This window comes from Dasypus novemcinctus, unplaced genomic scaffold, assembly GCF_030445035.2.
Source record: "Dasypus novemcinctus isolate mDasNov1 unplaced genomic scaffold, mDasNov1.1.hap2 scaffold_119, whole genome shotgun sequence".
NCBI lineage: Eukaryota > Metazoa > Chordata > Mammalia > Cingulata > Dasypodidae > Dasypus > Dasypus novemcinctus.
The window spans coordinates 321,002-335,477 of record NW_026688148.1 but is presented as its reverse complement, the minus strand read 5'-3'; the positions used below and the strand labels follow the sequence as shown (position 1 = coordinate 335,477).

At 39.7% G+C, this 14,476-nt stretch overlaps 1 pseudogene; it reads right to left on the bottom strand.

Annotated features, from left to right (window-relative positions):
- Nucleotides 1-3,536: 3,536 nt before the first annotated feature.
- Nucleotides 3,537-4,967, bottom strand: LOC131277506 (ornithine decarboxylase pseudogene; annotated as a pseudogene).
- Between the last annotated feature and the right edge of the window lie 9,509 nt (nt 4,968-14,476).

Genomic DNA, 14,476 nt, shown 5'->3' with positions numbered 1-14,476 from the left:
TGTCCTTTCCATTTCCCCCTTGATTCAAGGTCAAAAAGCATTTTTAACTCCTGGTATTATATGTAGACTGAGATATTCTGCTGGTCCGAGTTGACCCTTTATTCAAGGTCATTTTCTAGTTATATCATCAGCTGATACTTGGTAGTAATCCCTCGACACCAGGGAGGCTCATCCCCGGGAGTCATGTCCCATGCTGGGGGTAAGGCAATGCATTTACATGCTGATTTTGGCTTCAAGACTGGCCACATTTGAGCAACACGGAGGCTCTCAGGAGATAACTCTTAGGCACCCTGCAGGTCTAGGCCTTGTTCTTATTTCAGGTGCACCGGCTCATAAGCATAGTCATTAGTATCAAGGGCTCATTGTTGGACCTCCATTCTTTTTCGGTCTTTGCCGTTGCACTTGGGGGATTGTTGCTGTTCCTTTAGGGACTGTGATAGAGCTCCCCTGGCTAGGAACTCAGCACTCCCGCAGTTGTTGTTTTTAATCATATCCACTATGAAAATATCCAAACATTTTTATGTACCCTGGATATATGCCCTGTAGAACTCCCTGCCAATCATGTGTCCCCTGTCAATAACATCCCACACCAGTATTTCTCTGCTGCCATTGTTGAACTTCTCTGTGATCCAAAGCTTCCTGAAAAGTGAAGCCCAATATATTGCCAGGTTGCCTTAATAGTAAAATGGAATATAGCAATGAGTTTAAAGGATAGATATAGAATACATATTAATTTGGAAAAATTATGGTAAAAATAAATTGGGGTATCAAAAAATTTAAAAATGCAAAAGCTTTGTTTTTGATGTTTTGCCTTCCATCACTGCAGTAAATGTTGTCCTGTATGCAAATTGTCAAGGCAACTACTTCCATCATTTCCTCAGTGTCTATGTCCTATCTTTTTGTTTTCTTTTTTCTAATTATTAAGCTTATCTTCACAAGAGTTTTAGATCACAGTAATTCATATATACAATATACAGTACTCTCACATAGCCAACATAAAACCTTTTCCCTTCCACAGCAATAATCTTTTTACATATTCATACTATATTTACTGAAACTGATGTACAGATATTGAGACAATAGCTTTCAAACAAGGTAACATCTGTGTTTTCATTGTGGTTTATATTTTAGATGATACAATTTTCTAAATTTTTAGTTATCTTATGTTTTACATTATGGTTTACATTTTAGTCCCTATATATTTTTGGTGTAATTTTACATGTCTTATATCCATCCTTGCATACTCTTGTGAAACAATTCTATTGCCCACACAGTTACATTGGTTCCACCTATTCAATACCTCTTCCCCCTCCCCTCAGGGCCCACAGTGACAGTCAATCTTCATTGCTTGAAGGGCCATGTTCAGAGATACTTGCAATAGTGTTGAGGGCTTGACATGCTAAACTGCCCTAATGCCCTGGGAACCACCATTTCTCTTGAGAGATACAGTTCCCTCTATTTGATGGCCTCAGTCCTCCCTAGAATGTGGGTATACCTTCACTCTCATTATATGGGTCTCTATCCAATGATATAACCCACTATGGCAAAATGAGCATTCACATATTCCCTAGGAGCCTGTCCTGTGTCATATTATCCCCTTTAAGCATCTTGAAGGTAACTTTCCTTATTATATTTTTGAAAAGGTTTTCTCAGCATTACTCTCAACCAAATACTTGACAATCTTCTATGTTTGTAAGTTTCCCCACCCTCCCCCCAATTTCTTGGGCAATACTACCCATCCTCCCATCCCTAAACCCCCTCAAGACCACAAAGTCCCACCCAAAGGTTAACACTATGCCCCCATTTTATCCCTTCCTTGTACAAATACTTACCCCCAGCTTATCATAGATTTCACCCATGTATGTGTCAGCTCGCAACCTTCCTCTACCCCCCAATTTCCTGTAAGCCTATCACCCAGGCTCTAGCTCTCTGAGGCAGCTTGGTTTACTTATTTCATACCATTGAGTCATGTAGTATTTGTCCTTCAATGTATGGGCTGCTTCACTCAAAATAAGGTTCTCAAGATTCATCAATGTTATCATGTGTGTTTGTAGTGTATTTGCTTTTAAAGCCGAGTAGTATTCCATTGTATGTGTATACCACATTTTATTTATCCATTCATCTGTTGATGGGCATTTGGGTTGATTCCAACTTTTGGCAATAGTAAACAATGCTGCTATGAAGATTGGTGTGCATATATCAGTTTTTGTCCTTGTTTTCAGTTCTATTGGGTATATCCCCAGCAATGGAATTGTTAGGTCATATGGCAAATCTATGGCGAGTTTTTTAAGAAACTGACAAACTGTCCTCCAGAATGGTTGGATCCTTCTGCATTCCCACCAAAAGTGGATGAGTGTTCCCATTCCTCCACATCCTCTCCAGCATTTGCAGTCTTCTGTTTTTTTCATAACTGCCAATCTTATGGGAGTAAGATGGTATCTCATTGTAGTTTTGATGTGCATTTCCCTGATAGCTAGAGATTTGGAGAGTTTTTTCATGTGCTTTTCAGCCATTTGTATTTCTTCTTTGGAGAAGTGTCTGTTTAAATATTTTCCCCATTTTTAAAATGGGTTGTCTATCTTTTTATTTTCAAGATATAGGAGTTCTTTATATATGCAGGTTATAAGTCTCCTATCAGATATATGGTTACCAAATATTTTCTCCCATTGTGTAGGCTCTCTTTTCACTTTCTTGACAAACTCCTTTGAGGTGCAGAAGGCTTTAATTTTGAGGAGGTCCCATTTATCTATTTGTTCTTTTGCTGCTCATGCTTTTGGTGTGAAGTTCATGAAGCCATTTCCTATTACAAGATCTTGTATATGTTTCCCTACACTGCTTTCCAAAGTTTTTATGGTCTTGGCTCTTATATTTAGGTCTTTGATCCATTTTGAGCTGATTTTTGTATAAGGTGTGAGATGGTAATCCTCTTTCATTCTTTTACATATGGATATCCAGTTCTCCAGGCACCATTTTTTTGAATAGGCCATTCTTTCCCAGTTGAGAGGGTTTGGTGGCTTTATTGAATATTATATTACTATATAAATGAGGATCTCTATCAGCTCTCAGTTCAGTTCTATTGGTCTGTGTGTCTCTCCTTGTGCCAATACCATGCTTTTTTCTCTACTGTAGCTTTGTAGTATGTTTTGAAGTCAGGTAGTGTGATTCCTCCAATTTCGTTTTTCTTTTTTCTTTTTTTTTTTTCAAGACACTTTTATTTTTAAAACAGGTCACAGCATTAAGCTTTTGGCCCATTCTGTGGTTATACAAGCTATAAATGCTTGCTCAGCACGTGAGAGGCATCCCTTAGAAGTATGTTTGAAAGTGAATAAAAATCCATATAAAACAAAATAATCAAGTAGTTTCCATAGGAACACAGATAAGTGTAACCCCATCTCCTAGTCTTCCTTATCGCTGTGTCTGTGCCAACCCTACTCTTAGAAGGACATTTCAAAACTAGCAGTAATTAAGTTAAATGATCCCCCCCCAAATACCTCCATTCTAGGTAAACTCACAGTTAGCAGCTACAAAAATAGTATTTACACATTAATACTAGCTGGAGCACAAGTGGCCAGGTGGTGCTTCATCCCACTTTCCCAAGCACAGGAAAAAGGCAGAGCACTGGCGTCTTGCTCCTCTACTTCGGGTGGAAACCCCCAGCTCTCGATTTGTTGCATGACTTGCCATGCAGGCCCTGACATCACATAGTAGATGGTTGGCCTCTGGAACCTATTGAAAGTGGAAGCAGTAGCCACAGTGTAAGCCCCCAGCATCCAGTCAAACAGCATCCAGTTGCCCACGTGCATTTCCGGCAGGCCACAGTGCTCAACGATCCGATCAAGGCCATCACACGTGGGTCCCCATATGCTAGATGAGTAATACTTCTCATCTGGTTTGCATCTCTTCTGCAGAAGAGGCTTTACATGCTCATGATCATAAAGGATACAATTAAATGATCCATATACTCCATCATTCACATAATACATAAAGGTTTGTTCACTTCATTCATCTTCATCATCAGAGCCTGTCTGTTCCTTAAATACAATTTATTTTGGCAATGATATTCACTGCAAGTGTGAAAGCTGAAGCAACATAATATCAGCCTGGTTCAGCTATGATTCTCACTCCAGAATCTAATGGGAAATACTTGTCTAATGCTGGATTAATGACACTGGTTATCTCTTCAAATTTAAGCTTCATGTCATCAGATCTGGGAAAGCCACCACCAATATCAAGCAGATACATGCTGAAACCAACCTCTGCTCCCATGTCAAAGACACAGCGGGCATCAGAGATGACCTGCACAAAAGTTTCAGGATCAGTACAGCCACTTCCCACATGGAAGCTGACATCAATGACATCAATATCGAGCTCTTTAGCCCATTCCAAAAGGAGCCTGCTGGTTTTGTGTGTGGCTCCAAATTTAACACTGAGGTGACAGACTGCTTTGGAGTCATCAGTGGCAATCCACAAAACCAACTTTGCCTTTGGATGTGCCCTGGCCACTTTCATCAACTCAACCTCGCTGTCAAAAGTCATCATCTCAACTCCATTATTGGTGGCATACTTAATTTGAGACACTTGTTTACAAGGGTTTGCATAGATTATCCTCTCTGGTGGCACCCCAAGACTCTGCACCAACTGGATTTCAGTCTTGCTAGCACAATCAAATCCTGTCCCTATGGAAGCCAGGGTCTTCACTATGGCTTTACTGTCATTACATTTGACTGCAAAGAATGGGGTGACACGAGGAAGAACTTTTAACCATCTCAGATGTTCTTTAGAATGTCTCCAAGGTCCACAACATAGACGGCATCTTTATCATCATCAGAAGAAACTTCATTAATTTTTTGGCCCAGAATGTCCTTGGCAGTAAAACCTTCATCAGGAAATGGCAGTCAAACTCCTCATTACTGAAGTTGTTCATGGTTTCTTGATGTTCCACTGAAACACAACAAAATGGAAAACTAAGAGACAGAATTTAAAGAGATTTCTGGGAAACGGACTTTGGCCCAGTAATTAGGGCGTCCGTCTACCATATGGGAGGTCCGCGGTTCAAACCCCGGGCCTCCTTGACCCATGTGGAGCTGCCCAGGCGCAGCGTTGATGCGCGCAAGGAGTGCCGTGCCATGCAAGGGTGTCCCCCGCGTGGGGGAGCCCCACGTGCAAGGAGTGCACCCGTGAGGAAAAGCCACCCAGCGTGAAAAGAAAGAGCAGCCTGCCCAGGAATGGCACCGCCCACACTTCCCATGCCGCTGACGACAACAGAAGCGGACAAAGAAACAAGACGCAGCAAATAGACACCAAGAACAGACAACCAGGGGAGGGGGGGGGAATCAAATAAATAAATAAATCTTTAAAAAAAAAAAGAGAGATTTCTTTCAACTTTTCAGGAAGGCAATTCTCCAGGAATTCCAAATCTTGCTGAATTATAAGACTTGTGCCCTTGATGCAGCAGTGGAAATGTTCTCCTAGCACTTGGGCACTGGGGCCACACCCCGAGGAGGTCCTGCAGCCCGCAATGCTGCCACCACCACCACCCACCTCACTCCCTCCCTCTGGGGGACTGCTGGCCCAAGGAGGCACCAGAACTGCTGCCAGAGGGTGGTTGGTGGCAGAGCTGCAGAGGCCTGACTTATTTTTCTTTTTCAATATGTCTTTAGCTATTCGGGGTCTCTTTCCTTTCCAAATAAATTTCATAGTGAGTTTTTCTAACTCCTTAAAGAATGCTGTGTTGATTTTTATTGGGATTACATTGAATGTGTAGATCAGTTTTGGTAGGATAGACATCTTGATAATATTTAGTCTTCCTATCCATGAACAGGGAATATTCTTCCATTTATTTAGGTCTTCTTTGATTTCCTTGAACAGTCTTGTGTGGTTCTCTGTGTATAAGTTTTTCACATCTTTAGTTAAATTTATTCCCAGGTATTTGATTTTTTAATTTACTATTGTAAATGATATTTGTTTCTTGATTTCCTCCTGAGCTTGCTCATGATTTGTATATAGAAATGCTACTGATTTCTGTGCATTCATCTTATAACCTGCAACTTCACTAAACTCATTTATGAGTTCTAGAAGCCTTGTTGTAGACCTCTTAGGGTTTTCTATGTATAGGATCATGTCATCTGCAAATAATGAATTTTTGATTTCTTCCTTTCCAATTTGAATGCCTTTTGTATCTGCTTCTTGCCTCAGTGCTCGAGCAAGTACTTCTAAGACAATGTTAAATAGAAGGGGTGAGAGTAGGCATCCTTGTCTTGTTCCTGATCTTAGAGGGAAGGACTTTAGGATTTCACCATTGTAAAAGATGTTGGCTGTGGGTTTTTCATATATACTCTTTATTATGTTAAAAAAATTTCCTTGTATTCTGATCTTTTGCAGTGTTTTTATCAAGAAAGGGTGCTGTATTTTGTCCAATTCTTTTTCTGCATCTATAGATATAATCGTGATTTTTTTCCCTTTAATCTGCTTATATGGTGTATTACATTGATTGATTTGCTTATGTTGAACCATCCTTGCATACCCGGAATGAACCCCACTTGGTTATGGTATATAATTTGCTTAATGTATTGTTGAATACAGTTAGCAACTATTTTGTTGAGGATTTTTGCATCTAGGTTCATTAGAGAAATTGGTCTGTAATTTTCCTTTCTTGTGGTGTCTTTGTTTGGCTTTGGTACTAGGATAATGTTGGCATCATAGAAGGAGTTAAGTAATGTTCCCTCTGCTTCGATTTTTTGGAAGAGTTTCAGCAGGATTGGTGTTAGTTCTTTCTGGAATGTTTTGTAGAATTCACCAGTGAAGCCGTCTGGCCCTGGGCTCTTCTTAGTTGGGAGGTTTTTAATGACTGATTCTATCTCTTTACTTGTGATTGGTTTGTTGAGATCATCAATTTCTTCTTTCATCAATATAGGCTGCTTATGTGTTTCTAGGAATTGTCCATTTCCTCTGAATTGTCATTTTTGTTGGAATATAGTTTTTCAAAGTATCCTCTCATGATAATCATTATTTCTGTGGGGTCAGTGGTGACATCTCCCTTCTTGTTTCTTATTTTGTGTATTTGCATCTTCTCTCTCTTTTTCTTTGTTAGTCTAGCTAAGGGTTTGTCAATTTTATTGATCTTCTCAAGGAACCAGCTTCTTGGTTTTGTTTATCTTTTCAAGTGCTTTCCTATTTTCTATTTCATTTAGTTCTGCTCTTATCTTTGTTCTTTCTTTCTTTCTTCTTCCTGTGGGGTTACTTTGTTGTTTTTTTACTAATTCCTCCAAATGTGCAGGTAGTTCTTCAATTTTTGCTCTTTCTTCTTTTTGGATGTATGAATTTATGGCTATAAATTTCCCTCTCAGTACTGCTTTTGCTGCATCCCATAAGTTTTGTATGTTGTGTTATCATTTTCATTAGTTTCAAGGTAGTTATTAATTTCTTTTGAGATTTCCTCTTTGACCCGCTGTTTTTCTAAGAGCATGCTGTTTAATTTCCATATCTTGGTGTGAAATCTCCACTGTAGTCAGAGATCTTATTTTTTATGATTTTGATCTTTCTGAATTCACTGAGCCTTTCTTTGTGGCTAGCATATGGTCCATCTTGGAGAATGATCCATGTGCACTTGAGAAAAATGTATATCCTGCTGTATTCAGGTGTAATGATCTGTAAATGTCTATTAGAGCCAAGTCCTCTAATATACTGTTTAAAGTTTTTATTTCTTTAGTGTTTCTCTTTTGAGATGTTCTATCCAAAGTTGATAGTGGTGTATTAAAATCTCCCACTATAATTGTAGAGGCATCTACTCTTTCACTTACTTTTTCCAGTGTTTGCCTCATGTATTTGGAGGTGCCCTTGTTAGGAGCATAAATATTTATGATTATTCGTTCTTCTTCAGAGATTGTCCCTTTACTAATATGTAGTAGCGTTCTTTGTCTCTCACAATTTTTTCACATTTAAAGTCTATTTTGTCTGATATTAATATAGCTACTCCTGCCTTTTTTGGTTATTGTTTGCTTGTAAGATTGTTTTCCAACCATTCACTGTCAACCTCCATGAATCCCTGGGCCTAAGATGTGTTTCTTATAGACAGCATATAGATGGGTCATATTTCCTTATCCAATCTCCAAGTCTGAATCTTTTGATAAGTGAGTTTAATCCATTGACATTCAGTGTTATTACTTTCAAGGAATTATTTATGTTAGCCATATTTTGATTGGACTTGTGTTTGTCATATTTTGTTTGTTTTTTTCCTTCTCTTTTTGTCTTTTTTGTTGCTCTTACATTCTCCTCCAACTCTGCCTCTCCTGTTTTTTTCTTTTCTTGAAGGTCAGGGTTATTGTTGGCATTCTCTTTCAATTTCTGTTTATCTGTGAATATTTTGAACTCTCCATCATTTTTGAATGCTAGTTTAGCTGGGTAGAGTATTCTTGGTTGGATTTTTTTTTCTTTTAGTACCTTGACTATATCTTGCCTCCATGGTTTCAGATGAGAAATCAGCACTTAATCTTATGGAGTGTCCCTTGTATGTGATGGTTTTCTTTTCTCTTGCTGCTTTTAGAATTTTTTCTTTGTCTTGAGCATTGGATAATTTGACACATATATGTCTTGTGGTGGGCCTGTTGGGATTTATGATGTTTGGGGTGTGTTGTGCTTCCTAGACATGTACATCCATCTCTCTCAGTAGATTTGGGAAGTTTTCAGCCATTATTTCCTCCAACAGCCCTTCTGTCTCCTTTCCCTTCTCTTCTCCTTCTGGGATGCCTATAATACATATGTTTGTGCATTTTGCATTGTCATTCAAGTCCCTAAGTCCTAGTTGGATTTTTTCTATCTTTTTATCTATCAGTTCTATTATCTGTTTGATTTCAGATGTAATGTCTTCCATGTTGCTAATTCTCTCCTCTGCCTCTTCTAATCTGCTACTATTTGCAGCAAGTGTATTTTTCATTTCTTGAACTGTGCTGTTCATCCCCATCATATCTGTTATCTTTTTGCACAGGTCTGCAATTTCCTCTCTAAGTGTTTTCTTCATATTGTTAATCTCTAATATATGTTTTGAGATCTTTAATTACTTGTCCAATGTTCTGCTTCCCTTCCCAGCTTTTAGTTTGTTCATTGGATTCAGCCATGTTTTCCTGATTATTGGTTTGCTTGGTAGTTTTTTTTGCTGTCTGGTCATCATTTTATCTTGATGGGTTTAATCAGTTCCTTAGCTTCTTTGTCTATTCTTGGGGATTAATTAGTTGTTCTTGCATAAGTGTTATGTCTTCTCTTTGTCACTTTGTTCTTCTTATTCTATGTTTTTGTTGCTGGCTAAGTTCACTTTGAAGGAAAATATTAGGGCCAGGGAAAGCAAAATGAGTAAGAAAAGAAAGTGTGTAATGTAGTATTGGTAATAACTGTTAACAGAGCAAAAATGTGAGATCTGGGAGAAAGGATATTAGACTCACGTAAGTTTTGTTGAGTTATAGCAGTAAATAGAGTACCTATAATGAGACAGTCTACTGAATATGGGAGAAATAGAGTATGAATTAAAAAGCAGTGTTTTAATGAGAGAGGGAAAGAGAAAAGAAAGACAATAATATCAAGAGTGGATAAAAGACAGAAAACAGAACAAAGGTATTAGAAATTAAAAGTCAAATAATTTGGGGGTCAAAGAAAGGGAGGTGGAATGTAAGGGAGACAGTAGATGATGGAGGATAATAAGATGTTGGGGGAAAGGGGATAGTGTAGGTGGCCAAAATCAATTCACACAGAAAAGAGGAAATGGAGGATGAGGAAACACAGCCAATGTGAAGCGCTCCCTGCAGCTCCTATTATATAAATTAAATATAATAAAATAAGAAGAAAAAGAGAGAAAAGAAAAAAAGAGAAGAAAAAAGAGGGTGGGAAAAGAAAAGGGAGGGAAACAAGCAAGAAAAAGAAAAGGAGAAAAAAAACTAAATAAACAAAAAAGGACCTTGGGGGATAAAATGGGAGAAAAGACCAGGAGATAATGCAATATTAGCAACTAAGACAAAAAAAGAAGAAAAATGAAAAAGAAAAAAAACAAACGCTGAGGGCTAGGATAATCAAAGACCTCAGTGGACCTCGTTGCATGGTGGATTCAGGGATGGGAAGTCTATGATATTGCAGACTTAAGGTGTGTGAGTCTCTGGAGTGTGGGCCACAAGGGTTTAGGGGACACAGACCTGAGAACCATGCATCCAGTTAACAGGGGGCCTGGGAGCACTGCAGTGCAACACAGCCTTCAGGGATCCCTGCAGCTGGGCACCAGCCCTAGGGAGAGGGGCCCCACCTGCAAACTCTGACCTCTGTGTCAGAAACCCAAAATTCCACCTCTTACAAGAATCTCTTCTGTTACTGACTCACCAAATCGACATCCAGACACCTCCTGCCCTGCAAGCCCCTGAAACAGCCTGCTGGGTGTGCTGCTGCACTACAAAGAGTTCAGGGACCACCCCAGACAGGCTGCCAGCCCTAGGTGGAAGGGTTCCTCCTAAAACTTCTGACCTCCATGTCAGAAACTGCAAGTTCCACCTCTTGCAAGAATCTCTTCTGTCACTGTCTCACCAAATTGACATCCAGTCACCTCCTGCCCTGCAAGCCCCCGAAACAGCCTGCTCAGGTTTAGGAACACCCCACACAACAAAGATCCCAGGGATCACCATGGCCCAGCCGCCAGCCCTAGGGGGAGGGGCTCCAGCCAGAACATCTGAATCAGAAACCCAAAATTCCACGTCTTGCAAGAATCTCCTCCATCACTGTCTCACCAAATCGACTTCCAGACACCTCCCACCCTGCAAGCCCCCAAAACAGTCTGCTCAGGGCTTGGGAACTCCCCAGCAAAGCAAAGCCTCCAGGAATCACCACCACCAGGCAGCCAGCCCCAGGGGGAAGGGTCCCACTCACAACCCCAACCTCTGTGAAAGAGACCCAAAATTCTACCTCTTCCAAGAATCTCCTCTGTCACCATCCCACCAAATCAACATCCAGACACCTCCTTCCCTTCAAACACTCAAAACAGCCTGGTCTAGCAGGACTCCAACCCTACTACTCAGCCGCTTCTTTGCAGGAGAGATTATAAGGTGCACTCACTCAGACGCCATCTTGCCTCCTACCCACAACTATCTTTTTAACATAGGGTAAAGCATCTGCCATATCTGAAAAGATTCCAGGTGTTGATGCTGGGGCAGCCATAATTGCTGGCTCAACAGGTGCATTAGATTGAACTGGATATAAGCTAGGATAAAGACCTGGATGATATATGGAGACTGCATATTTCATTAGAGTAGACAGGTATTTTCTTAACTATAAAAGGGTTAGTACTAGGACTAGGCATAAAGCCAGGAGACTCTCCTCTGCCTTTTGGCTCAGAATTTATTTCTTTCAAATGGCCCTCCACTTTCTGTTTGTCTATGGGTTTTGAAAATATAGTAATTTCTTCTTTGTCATCTTCCTCTGATTGTAAAGGCTCTAAGGTGGCAGTAATTTGCTGGCACAAAGCTCACACAGATAAAAGGAATGGATTCCCCTCTTTGATATGCTCTCTGTAAAGCTTTCATTACACATCTCCACTATTTCAAATTTAAAACATTATACCCCTGAGGCTGAAACCAACCACAATGCTTTTGTATTAAAGCAAACAATTCAATCAACTCTCAACTTTTTACAGGCACCCCACTAGCTTTCAACAAAGTTTTTAACACTTGCAAATATTCTTCCACACTTCCCATTTGAATACCCATTACCCTGATGACTTCGTGGAAATGTTACTTACCTAAAAGAAGACTTGAGTCACACTGCTTTGGACGTCATTTACAACCCTTGTAGGAGTCCTTTCCGTGGGTCCCAATACTGTTTTGGAAGACTCACTTCTTTGGGCTCTGCATTGGGCTCCATTTGTTGGAGATTTGGGCCTGAATGTTATTGGGAATGAAAGAAAGAGAAAAAGAAGAATGAAAGAAAGAGAGCGAGAGCTGGGATCAGGGGGTCTGTGAGTAGAGACTCATCAGATAACTTTTTGTTTACAAGGCACTCTATATATACCCATCTACATGAGAACAAGCAGCAACATGCAGTTAACTATCAGCATTACTCATAGTCTAAGGAACTTAAAAAAATCTTATCTCAAGGTACAAAGTCTAAGTGTTCAATTTACTACAAAACGTATGTGCTCATCTTTTCTTTTAGTCCTTAACAGCTTCCTCCTGTTTACTGGGAACTCTTTATTACCACATTCCTTCGGTTGCAAGCATAGCCATGGAAAGAGTATGTCTCTCCTTGTGAGACCACTGTGCCACAGTTTCCAAAGGGAAAAAGCTATAAAATATTCCAGTCTGTAATTGGATGCAGAAGTTATACCATACTCAGCCATGAAAGGATAGTAGCTGTGGTTGCAACATTACATGAGGTGTCAGCTGACTTGGGCAGGGGGCGTACTTTTTAGTTAATAGAGCTCATGATTTGCTGGTTGCTAATCTCAAGAAAAACCTAGCATATGTCAACTCACAGACTGACCTTTTTTGAAATCATACTGCTCACTCCTTAAAATATCCAAATCCTCTACTGTGATACTTTAAATCCAGTACTCTGTTGTCCATGCCTGAAAAAGACGATTCTCAAGATTGTGAAGTTCCTGTTTCTCAATTATTATCCCCAGGACCAGATTTACCAAAAATAAAGCAAAACAAAGCAAAACACACACACACAAAACAAGACAAACAACAACATAAAAATCCTTGCTAAACCTGGGTTAGATCAAATTTTAAGATGTGTCTTACCATAAAACAGAAACAGATAATTATGAGGCAGACTATGATGTAACCACTACAGTAGAAGCAATTACTGGTCAACAAGCCCCTAGCTTCACCATGCCCTAGTGAGCTGTGGTAAAACTTTTAAATAGAGGCAGTCATTTAGCTAAAAGGAAATCACAATATTTATACTGACCGTAGGTATGTGTTTGGAGTAATTCATGATTTGGGAAGTTTATGAAAACAAATGGACTCCCTGAAGTCATTAGGAAACAAATAAAAAATGGTAAATATCTGAAATAATAGGTGTATTTCTATCACCTAAGGAAAAGGTAAAACAAAGAAAAAATGCCGTGATAAAAGTGGAAGCTCACACTCACAAAACTTAGAAGAAAAATGCCAACCTAGCAGCTCAACAATATGTGGAGACAACAAAACAGTTTCCTTATACAATGTCCCTCATAAGCCCTCTCCAAATGAGTTAGCTCACAGTTAGGAAAGTGTTTTTGTATTTGAAAAAGAAAAATAGAGTCAGTAGGGTCACCAGTTAAATTCTGGGGATAGAATCTAGGAAGTGCTGGATGGTGCCCTGTTTGCCCTAGAGTGCCTAGAAGAAACTACATGTGAGCACTCCATGAAATTACCCATTACAAATGCAAAAAATGAAAAAGGACAAGGAAATGTATTGGTGGGCAGTCTTTGATAAGGTACTTTAAAAAATCTGTAACCAGATTCATACATGACAGGCTTGTAAACTAGGCAAAATTTATTAATGTATGTATCTCCATAACCTTAACCCCCATACCTGGACTATTTGAACATCAGCTGAAGGGCTTTACCAGCCAGTTCTTTCAATGGATTTTAATTATATATAGTTTATGGCTTACAGGTATTAAGAATGGGTTGAGGCATTCTCTTGTCAAAATAAGAATGCTTTAACTGTAGGGAAAAAAAGAAAATGGTTTTCCAAAGCAGGGAGTACCCTTTGAACTCTCAAGCAAGCTTCAAACTCACTTCACTGGAAAGGTTATAAAAAAGTGTGTCAATAAACATTTATGTAATCTAAGTATCTTTTTAAAATTTATATATATATATTTAAAGTTTGTGTCAAGTGGTTCCCATCCAGCAAATCACCCACTGCCCATACCATCCAACACCTATGGTAAGGTAGAATAAATCCATGAGATATACAAATTAAAGCTTAAATATTGACTCACTGGTTCTGTCTTGGCCAAAACATTCCCTTTGGTCCTCATGGCCCTGAGGTCTATGCCATCAGGCAACACCACTGATCCCACAAAAGGTAATTATAGGGCAGCCCATGTATGGGGAACAGTTCACTAGAGAGGATCTGTAACAGTTTGATGCTGGATGGATCCCAGAGAATCATGTCCTTAGAGCCAATCCATTCCTGTGGGAGTGGACCTATTGTAAATGGGACTCTTTGATTAGATTACTTCTGTAAGGCATGCCCCAGGGTGGGACTTAATCCTCTTACTAGAGTCCATATGGAAAGAGACAGACACAGGTGCTCAGAGTGAAATGCTCAGAAGCTGAGAGAGAAACCAGAAACTGAAAGCAACAGAGTTCAGAGGAGAAAGCAGAGACTGACAGATGACACCATGTACCTTCCCATATGACAGAAGAGTCCAGGATCACCCACAGCTGATCTTTGAGGAGAGAGCATTGCCAGAAGATGTCTTGATTTGGACTCTCTTCTCAGCTTCACAGCTGTA